This window comes from Pleurodeles waltl, chromosome 6, assembly GCF_031143425.1.
Source record: "Pleurodeles waltl isolate 20211129_DDA chromosome 6, aPleWal1.hap1.20221129, whole genome shotgun sequence".
Classification (NCBI taxonomy): Eukaryota; Metazoa; Chordata; class Amphibia; order Caudata; family Salamandridae; genus Pleurodeles; species Pleurodeles waltl.
In genome coordinates this window covers 1465940241-1465956842 of record NC_090445.1, presented here as the reverse complement: position 1 = coordinate 1465956842, position 16602 = coordinate 1465940241, and the positions used below count along the sequence as shown (strand labels likewise).

At 43.9% G+C, this 16602-nt stretch overlaps 1 protein-coding gene across 2 annotated transcripts in view; it reads left to right on the top strand.

The window, feature by feature from the left end:
• Positions 1–16602, top strand: part of BICC1 (BicC family RNA binding protein 1) — an 821381-nt gene that overhangs the window by 661630 nt on the left and 143149 nt on the right. The gene's annotated exons all lie outside the window — the stretch shown is intronic.

The following is a 16602-nucleotide window of genomic DNA, read 5'->3' as shown; positions in this document are numbered from 1 at the left end:
TTTCTGACTATCTGACGAAGAAGTAGTTGAATGTAACTTCAGTGACTTCTCATGGAACCTTGTGACACCCAGATCTCAGAATCCTTTCCAATAATTCTCAATACAAACACAATGACAAAGGGTAGAGCAGGGGTGCAACACAAGCCCCCTCGTTCCCATGTGGTGCAAGGTGGCCCTCGGACTTGAAGGGGGACCCAGCTTAGTGTTTTCGAGTTGGTCTTTTTCATCAGAGAAAACAAGGAACCTCTTCAGCTTGATGAAATGTCCGCCCATTCCCCGCGCAAAAACTGAGGAACTTGCACTGTTATTGGTGTTAAGGTATACATGGAGATGGAGCTCATCCAGCATGGAGAGGAAGACGATTTAAAAAACACAACTGAGGAGTGGACAGCCAGGCAAGAGAAAGGGGAAATCAATCAATTGGAAGTGAAAGACAGAGGGCAGGGTCATGAAAGACAGATGTGGGAGAAAGAGAGCAGGATGGACAAAAAATGAACCCCTGAGGACCTCTTGGGTCCCGTTCACAGCGAAGCCCCAACAAAAAGCACTCTTAAACTGGAAGAAAGACTTTGCTGGGCTGAGCTTGTAAATGAAGTGGTGCTGTCCAGAGAAGCTGCAGCGCCCTTCTACAATGAATCCCTGTGATATGGGGTGTCTCGGTGATAGTGCCCATCTGCATAGAGTGCTGTTAAGGGATCTCTGGTAGAAGCAACCAACTTAGTTTTACTTTATCTCTTGCTCCATTTACACAAGCTTGTGGAAAAAGAACAGCGGGCCAAGATGCAGCAGTAGGCATGTGGGTGAAGTGGGAGGGGTCACAGACATTACCATGCCAGTAAGTATTTTTGTTGCAACACATCGACCTGGAGATCTTGCATATTTTGGAACCATGATCCCGGTTCACAGCTCGCAGGCTTCTTTTTTTTAACATGGTGACTTCTGATCTTTGGGACCATCAGTTAGTTTTATTGAGTTAATGCGCATGCAGTCAACAACTGTGTGTACAATGTGATATTTTTTTAATTGCTGGAAGCACTGTGGCACACGATCGCAATACTATTCCATACAATTCTGTCTGCCAGAAAATACTAAACCAGATTTGCTATTATTACACCGTCAGCAATTTGATATCATTTTATTTTCTTACAAACATTTTATGGACTAATAATTTGCAGAGGAACACAAACACTATATTAAGCACTGCTTCTACTGAGGCGCAAATATTTAGTTTGAGCTCATGACCTAATCGAGATACCGCAGTAATATTAAAAGAACGATTAACATCTGGGAAGTGTAAGTTCACCTACCCACTGTCCTCCAGTCCTCGGTGACATGTCCTCGAGGGGCCGTTGTTGGCAGGTGAGAGTGGGCAGTGATTCTGTTTAGGTCGAGCAACATTAGAAGGGAAGTGTAGTTCCACTGAGGATTATGGCGACCTATTGGAGTTTGTCTGCGAGATGCTCGGGCTTTATGAGCCAAACAGTAGAGCTGAGAAGCGAAAAAGGTTCTAAGGTGAGGGTGTAGTTGAGAGGGTGGATCTCTGGTGTGCTGATATCAGGAAGCAAGTGCAAGCAGTTAGTGCAATTATTAGGAGTAATTGATTGTGAGTACCATCACCGAAGGGAGGCTCTGGGTCATGATTAGTGGTTACATACACCCTGGTGGGGTGTGCCAGTGTTATTGAGGGTAGGACGAGAGTGGTGTTGGGGCTGGGGATTCAGGGGATCCGGGAGGAGCATGGGGGGGATAATTGACAGAACAATATTTTCCAAATGTTGACCATGGGGCAACAACGCACGCCTTTGGCCTCCTCCCTTTGCAGAGCCATCGCCTCCCCTTTTGCCCATTTTGTCAGGGCCTTGATCAAACTTTCAAAAGGTTGGTTCGGGGGACTTTTCCAATTAATCATGATGGCCCTTTTAGCTAGGATAAGGGCAAGTAGGACGAAGAGCCTTGTAGATGACCAGGGCTCCAGACTCTCAGAAGTCCACCCCCTAAATGCCCATGTCTCCCCTCAAGTTGCACCAGCATGGCCTCCCAAAATTGAAGGAGCCTGGGGCAGTCCCACGGCATGTGCCTCAAACCTGCTGCCAGAGCGTCGCACCTGTGCATGCATCTAAGGCTCCCACAAAAATTATGGAAATCTGTTGAGTGCAGAGATAGGCCCAATGTGGTATATAAAATTGTATTTGTTTTAAACAGGCATTTCTTTAGACCTGTCAACGTCTTTGCACATTTCTGTTGGTGGAGAGGCCTGCTGAACTCTGCCTCCCACACTTCCTTCAAGAACTGCAGTAAGATTTGCATTTGGTCAGTCAGGGCTCCAGCTATCCAAATCATTAGTCTATGGCCTCTTCCCAAGGAAACCAGGACTTGAAGGAGAAGGTGGATGGTCGGCTCTGCACCCTGGATTGCCCAGATGTCACCTAAGCCCCCTTTCAGTGAGGCATACCGAAGAAATTTACTTCCATTTAGGTCATTTTCCCTCAAGGCTGGGAAATAAAGGAGCTGACCGTCCTGGAACAGGTCCTCCAAGGTAAGAGCTGGGCCCCAAGGGTCCATTTCCTCTGATGGGACCCCGCCCGGTCCACAGGCCAAGCAAGGTATAGCAGGTGGCTAGCGGGTCAGATATTTGGTAAGTTTAAAGTCCTTCTTCAGGCAGGTGACTGCCACCCAGAGAAGATGAAGGGAGACCTGCCTATGCCAGATCCCTGGAACCAAGACCACAGTACCTCAGTCCAGAAGAGTGAGGTCCAGCCATACATTTGCATATCCAGGCATTTGTGGCTGCTGCACATGAATGCTTCTAGCTATTGTGGCAAACTCTAAAGTATTGGACTAATTCAGAATTATTTAGTGTTGCGTAAAATCTAGGAATTACAAGCTAATTTCTTTGGAACGCTGTGCTGCAAAAAGCAACGTTTCATGTTATTTTTCCTAATTTGCTTCAAGGTAGGGAAGCCATGCCCTCCACACCTCTAACAAAGAGTCTGCCTCACTGCTCGTTACAATATGGGGATTGTAATGATTCCCCAGCTACCACAATACTTCAACTGCAAACTGAATCAACACTAGATGGCAGGATTTCAGAATTTCATCAAGGGTGGGAAGGTCCCCAGCATTTGAAATCAAGTATCCGGCTTGAGCCCATACTGGGTCCCAATCAGTTCACGTGTTTTAAGCAATGACTTGTAGGTAACACCACACCAGAGGTACTTTTGTTATATAAAAATTAAAACAAATAAAGAGCACTCCATGCAAGAAGATAGAAAAGTTGTTTTAGATGAACAGATGAAGGTAGGAGGGATGACATTTTAGTCTTTACTTAATAGTTAGTGTATATCATTTGGTTCTGCAAAACCCTAACAAAGTAATCTCCCTTTCAGTATCCTTTTCTTAAATGCTTCTTTGATTTCATTTTCTGTGAGCTGGGGGACATGTGCTGTCAACCCCTAAAACCCCATTTTGAAGCCAGCCACCAGTGCATCATGCAGTCACTCTGAGTACAGTACATGATGATTGTTGAGACAGAAAAGTGCTCTACATGGATGTGTACCTCTGCCCTGAGTGACCAACTGTGTTGATGTCTAGATCCCTAATGCTTATTTTTGCTGTCATAGGCAAACATGGGTCATGCATGTGCACCATGACCTAGGCCTGTCTCACCGACTGTGGTCCTGTTGGACAGGGAAGAACACCCAAAGCGCTATCCTCATTGTGGTAGATTACCCCTGCCTTCATCAGGAGTTATGTAGCATGAGCAAGATGGTGGCAGCATACCGAACAGTGACCAGTAGGAGTAAACAGGTCCTTTTTTTTAACCTGTGTCACAGGAGTGAGGCCTAAAGGCTCCCTCACTTATAAAATTCCCCTGCTGTGTGCTTAACTCACCTTTGGCTTACATTTGGTTGATGTGAAGTGCTGCTCAGCACAGAAGTGGCATGTAACCATTGGGTGTATGTGTACCTGAGAAGGGTGCATTACAGGGTTAGTGAAGTACTGAGCAGTGTGTGCATGGTGTATGCATGTGCCTATAAAGTGGTACAGTACCTGAAGGATATAGTCCTGTGCAGTGCATGCACGATAAATGCATGTGTTGGGTGTATGTTTACCTGTGATTTGTATAATACATGAAGGATAGAGTGCATACATGTTAAGTGCTTATGACGATGTATATGTACCAGTAAGTGGTACAATATCTAAAGGATACGGCAGATGCATGTTAAATGCATATGCTGGATGTATGTGTACCTGCAAGTGGAACAATACATGAAGGATATAGTGAGTGCAATGAGTGCATGTTAAACACATATGCTGGATGTATGTGTGCCTCTGAGTTGAGCAGTACCTGGAGGATACATTACTGTGCAGTGCGTGTATGGTGTATGTATGACTCTGAAGGACACAAAACATGGAGAGCCCTGGGTTCCGATTTTGGGAGACCCAGGCCTGAAAGGTACAACATGGAGATGAGGTGGAGAGCCCCCCCAGACATATTTGTGTATTTCTGCATTCCTGTGAGCTGGGTGGGACACACACTAGGGAGGGAAAGGGCCGGGACTCTCCTGTACACTTCAAAGTATGCTGTTTTATTGAGTGAAAGGTCACAAGGAAGGGGCCTGGGCACATCTCAGGTAGGAGATAGGGCTGCTAGGAGATTTATAAAGAGTAAGGATGGGCTGTGGGCTAACCTTTTGATTCACATATGTCTACAGATGACATTCAGGTGTGAATTTTAGTAACTCACTTGACCTTTGTTGTGGCTGTCAGTTTTGAAGACACACCTGCTGTGACTGACTGCTTTTCAAGAGGATGAGGGAGCAGAGAAGTAGATACTTCAAAAAAGCAGAACCGCAACATAAACCATCAAAGACTTAGACCCTAAGTGACATTTGCTGTCAGGAAAAGGACTAAGAGATGGGGAGGCTGAACCCCCAAAAGTTGTCATCTGCCAAGCAACCAGATAGGCTTCATGTCGAGGGAGGGCTCTGCAAGACTTCTGCCTGTGACCAAAACTGGTGACCACAGCCAGCTAGTCTTCCTGTTAGGTGAGGGGACATCAGTGGACATCACCCAAATAATACAAGACCACCTGCCGTGGAGTACCAGCATCTGCCTGCTTGTCAAGACCAGTGTTCCCTAGGAGGAAGAGGCAAACAATGGAGAGTGCGAGGTCCAGCAGGGAGCCCTGTCGAGTAGATATCCTGTTCAAGGTGTGAGGAAATGGCTGCGTCACCGATCTGATTGTATCCTGTGTGCAGGACAGAGTTAGTGACACCCTGCATGCCGGGGGGAGGGGCCCCCGTGCACTTAGCCGTGTCTTGCTGCACCAATCCGACCAGACCCCATGCACTTCTGTGCGGAAACGTGCTGTAGCCTTTTGTGGCAGTGAAGTGGCAACCCCATATAATGATGTGGGCAGGATCACTGTGATTATCAGGCCGAAGCTGTGGACTATGAGTTGCGGTGACCCCATATATACCAGAGGGTGGTCACTGGGAGCACCAAGAACTGCAACTTCTTCTGCTCTGCTGGAGAAGTGAGGATGCTATGGGAGCACCATCACTCAGGTGAAGGACCCAGGACAGGATCATTGTAGCGACCCCCCCCCCCCATCTGGAGCCAAGTGAACATTAACCCTGCAGGAGGAGCTGCAGGAAACCTCTGGTTGCTTCAGGAAAACAACTGTAAGTACTTGACAGGTCCACGTCCAGCTGACTTACCTGAACTTGGCTCCAGCAGCCTCTATCACCTGCAGATGGGGGCACTCAGGAGCTCTGAACACTTCACACTTGCTGGTGGTGGTAAGACTGGATTTTGCACTGTGCACCAAGGGAACTTGATGGTCTGCGGTTCTAGAACACTGTTGCCTTTAATTGAGATTCAAAGTGGACTCTTGAGATTCTTATTAGTAATAGAGCCTACGCTGGATGTTACCAATATTGAATATGGAATAACCACTACTGCGAAGAGAGTGAGACAGGGAATCGCAGTTGAAACATTAGAGCTCTGACCTCTAGGGTGATTGTGTAGTTGTGTGTGTATGTCCTATATCTACTTTGTGTGGGTTGAGGTAGAAAATAAAATACATCTCTTCTTTCGGAAAAGTTTTTGGCTGGACGATGATTTATTGCCAATGCTGGGTGCATTGTGAGTAGTAAGCCTGTGTTCACTCCCCTACATCCAGACCTCTACACTTTCCCACCTGTGAGGGAGCATTGAATTGTCTTCTCTTACCATGTTTACTCTGAGAGTCAAGTGTAGAATTGGTACTTGGCCTAGTTACTCAGATTTCATAGTAGGTTGGGCCCTGGGACATAGGAGTAGAAAGCATCAACCCCCATGGTGGCACCCGATGGCACCCAGGAGCCCCTACATATCCGGTGGTCCTCTGAAAGGGGTTCTGGCACTGATATTAAATGGTTATTTGTTATCTACACAGGTGAAATCTATCAGTGCTAGTAGGGCTTATGATAATAGTTAAACTTGCAGAACAAATAGGTTTTGAAGGATTGTGTGAATGAAAGGGGAGTTTCATGACTGATTGATTGTGTTAGCAATAGTTTTGTAACTGACAGCATACTGAGAATCTGCAGCCTCTAATAATGCTTTTGATGAATTTAGTAAGGTGGTTGTGAAAGACCAAAGAATACAATGAGAATCTGATCTCCGAAAACAGTGTATGAAGAAAGTAAATTTGCCATGGAGGTGTATGTGGCAAATACACATTGACATGAAGTAAATGCGTTATTTCAGCAGTGAAGATGAAAAACGAGGTGGGAGTGGGAAAATCTTAGGGCTCCCAAAATCATATGTGGTGTTTTGTTTGGAAGGATTGTAACGTATCTAGAAGAAATCCCTTGAAATAATGTGTTTTGCATAATCTAGTTAGGAACTAGTAATTGTGACAGCTGCATGTCTTACGCTAGCCCCTGCCCAGAAAGGTGTAATTTTGTTAAGTATTTTTAGCTGAATGAAGCTCATGGATCCTACAGAAGACACCTGGTTCTCTACTGATAGTTAATTGACAATTGTAACTCCAAAGCTTTTCACTGTTGGCTCAGGAAAGGGGCCGTCTCTGCTGGCCAACAAGTGTAAAGCCATAGGTTAGTTTTGTCGTTAACTCTCATTTAACTGTTCTCAGCATTTAATTTTGGCTAATTGCTGCCCATTCAGCTCCTTATAAAGATAAGTACACAAAATGGTTGCTATTAATTAAACCGTAGTCAAATTTATCTGTCAACCGGCTATATAGAAGTTTTAATTCCTCTATGTGCTAAAGTTTACGCTAGTAGGCTCACATATATTTTGAAAAAATGTGTGAATAGCTAAGGATCCTTGAGGGAACTTCACATCTCATAGTGAGTATTGTGGAGGTATATGGTGAGAGCCCGACTGACGGAGTAGATCAGTGAGGAAGGACCAAAACTACTTCAGAGTGGTACCTTTGAACCCTGCCAACTTGAGGAGTTCAATGAGAGTGGCATGTTCTATCACAACAAATGCTGCTGACAAGTACAAAAAGGATCAGAGCACCAAATTGTGTTTTAGTTCAGTTCAGCTCTCAAATCACCTTAAATGAATAATAATGCACAGCCAAAGACAATGATGAAGATAATAAAAAGCTTTCCTATTAAAAAGGGATTCTTTGCTTTCACCCAAAATAGGAAAAAGTACAGCCACTGGCCCATGTTGAAAGGTTCCTTGCGTGCAAATTTTTATTTTATTTTACTCTTGAAGTCTTAAAGAAGAGAAATATGTTTATTTTAATAGGAAACGTAGTCTGTGGGCCTTACATGGTTCTGTTTGATTTTTGTTTTACCAAATGAACCGGGAAACACATTTTTGAAAGATAAATTAAACAAAAAATAATTATGTATTTATTTTATGTCCATGCCCACCCATTCCTTAACAATGTGTAAATTGTAGTCGTTTTCATTTTTCCTCATATGTACTCATGCTACTAGCGGAAGTCAGCAACCTGGCATTTGAACGTGTTACATTCAGAATTTATACGGTCTACAAGCCTGCTCAACCATAGTAATTGTATTGTTGTATAGATCGGTGGGGAATTACTGGTCTCGGTTGTATAATAATTATACTGAACATCTTCCACAGTCCCGCAGTTTAATACTATACAACAGCAAAACTGCCTTCTTTGACTTTGAGTCACCCAACCCAAGTTCAATTGATAGGTCTTCAGTCATGCTTTAATGCCAAGTTAAGGACCTTGAGACTGATGTGGTTTGGTCGGGCTCAATAAAGTGTTAGTAATCTTCCGTATCCCAGTCCTTAACTTGTGACAGCGAGTCCCACAGTCGAGAATGTTGGGTTAAGGGCAGTCATGGATGTGGGTCCACCACAGTTCGAGGGAATAGTGGAAATTACATCACACTCTTTTCATCCATAATGACGTTAAACGGATTAACTCTTAATGATCCTCCTAAGCCAGGCAAAGGCTTTGTTTTCCGAGGAGGGTTAAAAGAAATTGTAAGAGTGAAAACTGAAAGGAAACCGGCCTCTTTGTCTTAAGGACCCTGAGATCAAGGGTCAGCAAGGAAATAATAATGGGTGCCCCAAAGAGCAAATCAACTGTACCAGCTGCTACCCCTGCTTCACCCCGAACTGTCATCCAAGAGTTGAATGTCTCCTTAAAAAGCGTCTGAAATTTCACTTCTGTTTCTAAAATATAGGCCCCGCCTGCCCTAAATTTAGTCCAGCACCACTCTAATTGAGTGTTATGCCTAGCAATAAGTGTAACGTAAACATATGATGTACTTACGGTTAATGTACCTGGACTGTGATGTAAAGGACTTTGAGTAATGAAGATTAATGGTAAGTAATCAGGCCACTAGTATTTCCCATCTTCCTCGTCGCATTACATATGCTAGGAAGACCAAAAAATATTAAAGCATTAATAAAATAAACATCTTTTCTTGAAACTTTCCAATTCTACTAATGTCCAGGTGCCACCTGTAAGACGAAGGAAAGCCGAGGTTGCATACTAATAAATTTAACTACTTGGGCTGTATCCAGGGTGCAGCCATTCCCTGGGTCGCCCTGTATAGAATACCTTTAGGAAAATCAATCAAGTACATTTTACTAAGCATAGATTGCAGAGGTGCCCTTTGTGTTTTTCTCTCTTCCATGCATCACCAATAATGAATCCGGAAAAAGATCTAAGTCTAGAGTTCCCAATATTTTACAAAAACATTCCAAAAGTCCATACTATATAAGCCCATTTATGAAAGATCATCATAGCAAGCCAGAAGGAAAATGTTATTTTCTAAGTGGCACTGGGATAGGATACTCGACCTAAATCCTGCCCTTGTCAGGCAAGGTCTTAAGAAATAGGTTCTTACGCTCCTAAGAGGAAGGCTGAAGGAACATAAAGTTATAGAAGTGTCCTCAAATACATGCTTAATCCTAAAGAAACCACAACAAAGTCAACAGTGTTCGTCTATGTACACACAGAAATGCTACCAACACTGAGTTGTAGTCATTGGCTCGTGGTTCACCAATCTGAATTTTTCCAGGTAATAGACATGAGTGCAATGATATCATACTACCTATTGATGTTAGTAAAGATTGTGGAATATAAAGTAGTTCAAGTTATGCTTCTAGATTGAAGGCGGCATCCTTTATGTCGTGATATAATACCAGGGTACCTGCAAAAGGCCAAGAACACAAAAAAAAAAAATATGATTCCAGAATGGATACATTTAAAAAAAAAATCAGAACAAAACTATGAACAATAAGCCATTATCACCAGGTTAGTTTTATAATACTTGTCCACATTATTCGTTTTGTTGGAGGGGTGAGGGAGAAGCCTTCTGCCCACACATGCCGACTATCATGTGATCTATCCTTCCACCTCTAAAAGAAAATTCGTGGTTATGATTTTGTTGTTTCTTTTTTCTTTTTTGTTGTTATTGAGTTTCTTGCTTGTGGTGTAAAGATTTTCTCATGATGTGTTTAATCTGAAACAGGAGAAGATTTTGAAAGAAACGATGTACAAAGAGGAACACGTGCTTGGATTTCCATAGTCACTGTAATTGATGGTAGTATTGCCTAGACGCAATAAAAATCTGTCCATGTGATAACTCGCCAATTAGGCAGTTGTCAGAATGGTTTATTAAAATAAAGGTATTCTGAATTGTGCATTTCTGAGGACACAAATACTTAGCATCCTAACTAGGAAAAGAAGCAGTATAGGTGTCTCCATAAGGTTTGGGGAATGGAAAAGTCACAAAACTACCAGAAGGTTTCTTCTTTTGTTGAATATTAGTACGGCCAGTGACGTGAAATACATACATCATTGTATGTGGTGGTAAAACGAGATGTAGATAGCAGGATTGCTCGATTTTTAAGTTTTCAGTGTATAGCCTCCAATTTAGAAGTTATTTACTACTGTGTTTGTATTGCCCCCTACATTCTGATTTAATAGCAGCTAAAACCACAGATAGAATCAACAATCCAACTGGGCATTATACTCATTCACCACAAATACAGGTGCAAACGTTACACCATACTTTCTTGTCACATATCCATTTCAACTTCGAGGTATATAGTCCTGAACACGACAACTATTTTCTCTTTACAACAAAATCACAGCATTGTACCTTGTGTGTTAAACACAGATTAACCTCTTAATCAGATTCCTTTTAGGCTAAATGAATTCCACTAAAATAGTGCCCTCCACATTTATAAAAAAGGCTTTCAGATTTCATAATTCCCTCAATCATCCAGAAAGAGTGACATTGGCAAATTGACAAGCCTTTTAGTAAACAATTAATAAACATTTATGACATCTTACTTCACCTTTCAGGCGGTCCCACTGTAGTCTCTCTACCCCCCTCAGCCACGATATATTCAGAAACTCAGAGACCTTCGGAAGGCCTGCTGACCAAAACAGAAGACATGAGTAAACAGAGGCGGTTTCTTTATTTGGGTGTGGCGGCATTGCCCTTCTTTTAATTTTGTTGCCACTGGGCCCCATAAATGTTTTGATTCAATATTTTTCCCTAGCTGTCGCAGTGCACTGCTTGTTTTATTGCAGCACGACCAAGTTAATATTTCAGCATGAATGAGGGCAGACATGGGTGGTGGCGGGGCTTATCCGGCACAGGTTCGGAGAGACAGCTGAGCCTTGGAGTGAAGTGCGCTTGTCAGGTTGGACAGGTGTCTTTCTCTGTCCAGCCCGACATGCGCACTTGAACCCTCTCCTATTTGCACAATGTTAGGAACCCAGGGACTTACATTCACAGCCCCCAAGTCTTCTAAGGAGCACTGGATTCTCTTGACCGCTCCAACCCTCGTGCTGCTTTCAAGCTGTTTACTTACATGAACAGCCTAAGAGCAGCATCTAGATTGGCTCAGAGTGGGGAGACGTGGGGGAGGTACTTAGAGGCCGAGCTGTTGAACAAAGATGCAGCTCCTCTTGAGTTCTGAGCAAGAAATTTGCAGTTAAGAATCGCGCAGTCTCCTAAAGAAACAGGATAGTTTAAATTGATTTGCAGAATGTCCAGTGAAAGAGTCAACTGTCCGTCAGACACTGGGGTTCAGTACAACCCAGTCCAACTAGACAGTGGTTATAAATTGTCACTCAGAGTTGAGTGTCCTAATCCTTATTGCTGGCCGGATTCTTTTGCAACGCTGAAAGTGTGATTTCACCATAGTCCTCAGCAATCAGCTTTGTTGAAGGTTGAACAGCTATCGATAAAACTGCAATACAGATGTACCTCAATTTTTGTGGCACACTTACTTGACACAGTTGCTGGGTAGACAGCAGTGAAGTTCCTTTTATGGCAATTTGATTGGAACGTATCAGATTAAGGTAATATACCAAGTTGTGGAAGTGGTTCAGTAACAGCTTTGCAAATCTTTTACCTATTTGATTGAATAATAGGATTGGATATAGTTAGATATAAATGAAAGTGTTACATTTCTTCATCTTCCTGCCTGAGCAATTGAGTACAAACTAACGCTCACAACTTAGCATCCATGTTTGTTTTAGCAAAGTATCATTATGAGGAAACAGATAGATTATGCTTTAGAAGAAAAAGATTTGTTGGCTGATTCCCTCATAACTCCTTATTAGGGCAACATAGTCATTACACTTGTTAGAAATGGGGTTTTTGGTTGGCAGTCAGGTTGCCCTCTGTCCAAGCAAGAACCCTCACTCTAGTCAAGTCACACACAATCCAAAATTAGCCTGTGCCCACCCTCTGGTAGCTTGGCACGAGCAGTCAGGCTTAACTTAGAAGGCAATGTGTAAAGCATTTGTGCAATAAATCATACAATACCATAATATAACACCACAAAAATACACCACACAGTGTTTAGAAAAATATATAATATTTATCTGGGTATTTGCAGGTCAAAACGATTAAAGATGCAATATGAATTTGTAAAGATATCACTGAAAAGTGATATAAAGTGTCTTAAGTCTTTAAAAAGAAAACAAAGTCTCTTTCAAGCACAAAGTACCTGGTTTCTGGTGGAAAATCTCCGCAGAGGGCCGCAGAAGAGGAGATGCGTGGAAAAATGGTGTGTGCGTTGGTTACGCCCCTTCACACACGGACTTGCGTCGTTATTTTTCACACGGGGAGATGTGCGTCGTTCTACGGGAGGAAAAATGGTGTGTGCGTCGGTTGCGCCCCTTCACACACGGACTTGCGTAGTTATTTTTCACTCGGGGAAGACGTGCGTCATTTTCCGGCACGCGGACCGTCTCCTTCTATGGGTCGCGGGGATTACCAGATGTCCCGGGTCTGTGCGTGGATTCTCCTGCTTGTTTTCCGGCTGCGCGTCGTTCCGCGGGGCTGTGCGTCGAAATTTCACTCTCACGGCAGGCGTCGCGTCGATTTCTCCTTGGAAGTTGGGCGGCGTTGTCCTTGCGAGGCCGTGCGTCAAAGTTTCGGTCGTCCCGAAGGCGTCGCGTCTATCAGCGTCGGTGTGCAGCATTTTTCTAGCCCGCGGAACAAGCTGTTTGTCGGAAATTTCGGCGCACGAAGCGTCCAAGTGAAAGAGAGAAGTCTTTTTGGTCCTGAGACTTCAGGGAACAGGAGGCAAGCTCTATCCAAGCCCTTGGAGAGCACTCTTACAGCCAGACAAGAGTTCAGCAAGGCAGCAAGGCAGCAGGACAACAGCAAGGCAGCAGTCCTTTGTAGAAAAGCAGACAGGTGAGTCCTTTGAGCAGCCAGGCAGTTCTTCTTGGCAGGATGTAGTTTCTGGTTCAGGTTTCTTCTCCAGAAAGTGTCTGATGAGGTAGGGCAGAGGCCCTGTTTTATACTAAGTTGTGCCTTTGAAGTGGGGGTGACTTCAAAGAGTGTCTAAGAAATGCACCAAGCCCCCTTTCAGTTCAATCCTGTCTGCCAGAGTCCCAGTAGGGGGTGTGGCAGTCCTTTATGTGAGGGCAGGCCCTCCACCCTCCCAGCCCAGGAAGACCCATTCAAAATGCAGATGTATGCAAGTGAGGCTGAGTACCCTGTGTTTGGGGTGTGTCTGAGTGAATGCACAAGGAGCTGTCAACTAAACCTAGCCAGACGTGGATTGAAGGGCACAGAAAGATTTAAGTGCAAGGAAATGCTCACTTTCTAAAAGTGGCATTTCTAGAATAGTAATATTAAATCCGACTTCACTAGTCAGCAGGATTTTATATTACCATTCTGGCCATACTAAATATGGCCATCCTGCTCCTTTCAGATCAGCAGCTGCCACTTCAACAGTGTATGAGGGCAGCCCCAATGTTAGCTTATGAAGGGAGCAGGCCTCACAGTAGTGTAAAAACGAATTTAGGAGTTTTACACTACCAGGACATATAACTACACAGGTACATGTCCTGCCTTTTACCCACACAGCACCCTGCTCTAGGGTTTACCTAGGGCACACATTAGGGGTGACTTATATGTAGAAAAAGGGGAGTTCTAGGCTTGGCAAGTACTTTTAAATGCCAAGTCGAAGTGGCAGTGAAACTGCACAAACAGGCCTTGCAATGGCAGGCCTGAGACAAGGTTAAGGGGCTACTGAAGTGGGTGGCACAACCAGTGCTGCAGGCCCACTAGTAGCATTTAATCTACATGCCCTAGGCACATGTAGTGCACTCTACTAGGGACTTACAAGTAAATTAAATAGCCAATCATGGATAAACCAATTAATAGTACAATTTACACAGAGAGCATATGCACTTTAGCACTGGTTAGCAGTGGTAAAGTGCCCAGAGGTCAAAAGCCAACAACAACAGGTCAGAAAAAATAGGAGGAAGGAGGCAAAAAGTTTGGGGATGACCCTGTCAAAAAGCCAGGTACAACAATACTGCTCTGGCTTTTTCCAGGTAGGACACAGACAAGGTGGCAGCTTTCAAACCAGGATGGGCATCCGTGTCGTTACTTTAATGAAAAAGCTGAATAAGTTGTCAACAGCCACACGCTTGGCAGATCTATTGTGCTATGTGAAAATTCAGCCTTCACCAAAATGAATTGGTGTCAATTGATTATGTAAGGAATCGCCACGGTGGTGTCAGTAAAGTTTGGCTTGTTGTGAAAGACAGCAATCCTGCTCATTGTGTAGGGAACGAGTACAAGCCAGAGCCAGCAACAGCTCACTCTAACCCACGAGGATGCACCATGTAAAGGTGAACACTGGGAAGGAAATTAAACATTGGTATTTATTTTTTCGGATTTATGTATGTCCATGCAAGGCACACTGATGGTTTTGGCTCCCTCGGGGATTTATTGCCCGATAAATTATTCCTTTAGAAGGCTCACCTGTGCATACTTGTATGTATGATGTGCCTAGGGAGCCATGTGTGACAGTGTTACTTGAAGTTTGACTATTCATTGCCCCTACTGAAGGTAGAGCTAAAAGTAGTGTTACATAAAAAAACATGACAAGTAGGATATATTCACACCTGACATAAGCAACTTGAGAAAGGCAGGAAGTCCTGCCCCTCAAGCACAGCTTTGTTCAGGGAGACAGAATATGTGTACGGTAGGCTGAGAAGCCCAAAGAGACTTTCACCTGTAATGTCTTTATTCTTTCTAATTTTGCCCGAATGGGCCCAGAAAGCAATGTAAAATGTGTTTTTATTACCATTAAATTTGATGATTTCAGAAGACAATATAGTGCAAAGAGTGAAGATTTATTCTCCGTGGGATTGAGGCGGTGGAGGGCAAGTATCACCCTCACATGCCTAGGAGAAGCAATATTATTCCTCTTTTAAGCATTCCAAAGTTCTTGAGAACACCAAACCAAATTTTCCCTTTTCTTGCCATTACCTATAGCTTTTGCATGCCAATGATTCCCCCCATTTTGCACCCTGTGTTCTCATTGTCACCCCTATTCCCCACTTTTATCCTGCACCTGCCAAACAATTCTTGCATCTTGAGCTATCCATCTCCATTCACAATCGGCACCCAATCTCTAGCACTCTGTCCTCCTAACCATTATCTACCCTCATGCCGTCTGTCACTGTAAACTGAAATTCTCCATTTGATAGTGTTTTTCCAATAATTAAAAGAACTATACCAGGCTTCACTCATATAAAACAAACATGGCTGGAGCAACACAAACAGCATAAGTGTATGCTTAAACCCAAAATACCTAATACCACACGTACTGCAGCTGTGCAACAATACTACATGTGGGAAATAAGCATGTGCCTTGCTTCCCATGCATGTTGATGCATTTCTCATGGCAATAAACATCTCTTCAAAATATATAATCCCAAACGATTTGCCAATGTGGGATAACGTTATCCTGGCTCTGTGCTTAGGAGTCCTTTGCCTCCCAAATGTTAGCGTAGGAAAATGGCACCTTGTTGCAGTTGCCCCCCACTTTTTGCATGATATTGATTCTGACTTGACTGAGAGTGTGCTGGGACCCTGCTAACCAGGCCCCAGCACAAGTGTTCTTTCACTAAAAATTTACAATTGTTTCCACAATTGGCACACAGATAAGTCCCTTGTAAAAGGTACCTGTGGTACCAAGGGCCCTGTGACGAGGGAAGGTCCCTAAGGGCTGCAGCATGTGTTGTGCCACCTTAAGGATGCTATGTACACAAAATACTGCCTGTGGCATAGTTAGGTCACCCCTCTAGCAGGCCTTAAAGCCCCAAGGCAGGGTGCACTTTACCACAGGTGAGGGCATAGCTGTATGAGCGATATGCCCCTACAGTGTCTAAGTCCATTCTTAGACATTGTAAGTTCAGTGTGGCCATATTAAGTATATGGTCTGGGAGGTTCTCAAAACGAACTCCACAGTTGCATAATGGCTACACTGAACACTGGGAAGTTTGGTATCAAACTTCTCAGAATCCTAAATCCACACTGATGTCCGTGCTGGATTTATTAAAAATTGCACACACAGGGCATCATAGAGATGTCCTCTGTATGTTACCCAATCCTTCAGTGCAGGACTGACTGGTCTGTGCCAGCCTGCCTCTGAGAGAGGAGTTTCTGCCTCCCTGGGGTGAGAGCCTTTGTGCTCTCTGGGGCCAGAAACAACGCCTGCACTGGGTGATGGTGCTTCACACCTCCCCCCTGCAGGAACTGTAACACCCAGCAGTGAGCCTCAAAGGCTCAGGCTTCGTGTTACAATGCC